This window comes from Echinops telfairi, unplaced genomic scaffold, assembly GCF_000313985.2.
Source record: "Echinops telfairi isolate 266 unplaced genomic scaffold, ASM31398v2 ScPeMD7_2573;HRSCAF=3158, whole genome shotgun sequence".
Taxonomy (NCBI): Eukaryota; Metazoa; Chordata; class Mammalia; order Afrosoricida; family Tenrecidae; genus Echinops; species Echinops telfairi.
In genome coordinates this window covers 768,429-770,271 of record NW_022106471.1, presented here as the reverse complement: position 1 = coordinate 770,271, position 1,843 = coordinate 768,429, and the positions used below count along the sequence as shown (strand labels likewise).

Here is a 1,843-nt window from a genome sequence, read left to right as displayed (position 1 = left end):
CCCTTTCAGAGATGAGGAAACTGAGTCTAGGGGTTCCAGGAAGGGGTGTCTGGCCTGAGGGGCTAAGTGGGTAAGTGCTAGCCAGGCAAAGAGGCAAGGCAGACTCCATGCAAGGGAAAGAAATGCCACCCCCTGCAGGCTCAGGGCCCCCAGGGACCTGGTACACTGGCATGGTGGAATGATTGAATTCAGCAGGTGACAGGCCTAAGTATTTTCTTCTTTCAGGAAAAAATAAAAGTGTTTTGGAATCTCCCCTTTTCACCCCTTCCTGATAATGTCACCTTCAAATGTCACCGTTAATCAAATGCCACTGCCTGGTGCCCTGCCACATTTCTCTAGCACTCCGAGTGCCCTCACAGAACCTCACCTGAGGCCAGGAACAGACCACAGATGGCCAACAAATTAGGGACAGAAAGGGAGATATCTTGAAATGTATCGGGCCATTTTTATTCATTCTTTACAACAGATCGGTGCCTCCCCACCATTCAGAGCACTTACTGCCACCAGCTAGAGCGTAGTGGGTTATTCGTTTGTACTGCTAGTTGTAGGTCAGCAGTTTGAAGCCACCTCCCACTCCATGGGAGCAAGAAGAGGCTTTCTACTCCCATACAGAGTTACAGTCTCAGAAACCCACAGGGGCGGTTCCACCCTGCCCTCTAAGGTCTCTGTGAGTGGGAGCTGGCACGGTGACAATGAGGTTGGTGTTTGGGGGGCTGGGTAGATGTGTTTGCTTGTATCTGTCTGTCTCCCCCACTACACTGTCCAAGGGCTTACTCTGTGTCGCTCTCTGCAAGATCAGTGGCTGGCACCCAGAAGGCATTAGGGACACATTTGGTGAATGAATAAATGAACGAGCCAATCCATCAATCAATCTCAAATAAATCCCAGAACGTTCTGGATACTTTTGGTTATCAAAATTCACCCTAATCCTGTCTGAAAGACCAAACTCACGTGTGTTTTAAATCTCACCCTCTCTGATTCACCACTCAGAACAGGACTGACCCCCAGCTGGATGGTGGTGAGGTTTCCAGGACAAAGAGCATGTGCTCTCTGTAACGTTTCCCTTTGCAACCTCCAGGGGGCAGTGCGACCAGCGTGAGCCCTGTGCTCCCCACCACCTTCAACTTCTTCCTCCTAGGTGGGAGTAGGGTGGTGGCCTTAGGAAGGCAGAGATCTTTTGACATAACTAGTGGTCCCCTTCTGGGAAGAGACTGGAAAGGCACCCAGGCTGGCTCTTCTGCAAGTTTTTGCCAGAGGGACAATGGCCAAGGTTTCTTTGCACACAGGTCTACTGGCTCAGGCCCCCTCCAGCACCAGACCCCTCCTCCCACTCTCCAAGTGTAGAGGCCACAGGCTTTGGAAGGTCTGTCATTCTTCAAATGCCAGAGGGAAGCAAGGTGGACCTCCTTGCCCTGCACCCCACGTTCCTGTGGGCACAGTCAGCTCTGGCAGCCCCTGAGACCTGGAGTCCAGAGGCAGGGCCAGCCTCTGTGCCCCTGGGGACGTAGGTCTACCTGTCCCACTGGTGACCCCAGTGGCAGGTCCTGCAGGTGGTCTCACCTCTCTGCAGACACTTCCAGTCCCTACAAGTGGGGTTTTCAGGGCCCTCTCCTGCCTTTTGTGGAGGAAGCACCCCACATCCCCATCAACACTGCACCCCCACAGGGCTGACCAGTGGGGAGCGAGCTGCGGGAGGTCTTGGTCTCACTTTTCTCCTGGGGTCCAGGGAGGGCCTGGAGTGGTGGGTGGTACTGGCAGGGCCAGTGCTGCCTCTTCTCATTGGCCTGAGGAAGGTCTCGGCTTTGTGCTCCGTGGCCCTCTTTAGACAGTGAGGGACAGCTTT

General features: G+C 54.0%; 1 protein-coding gene across 1 annotated transcript in view; it reads left to right on the top strand.

The window, feature by feature from the left end:
* Window positions 1-1,843, top strand: part of VAX2 (ventral anterior homeobox 2) — a 22,426-nt gene that overhangs the window by 18,703 nt on the left and 1,880 nt on the right. The window lies entirely within an intron of this gene.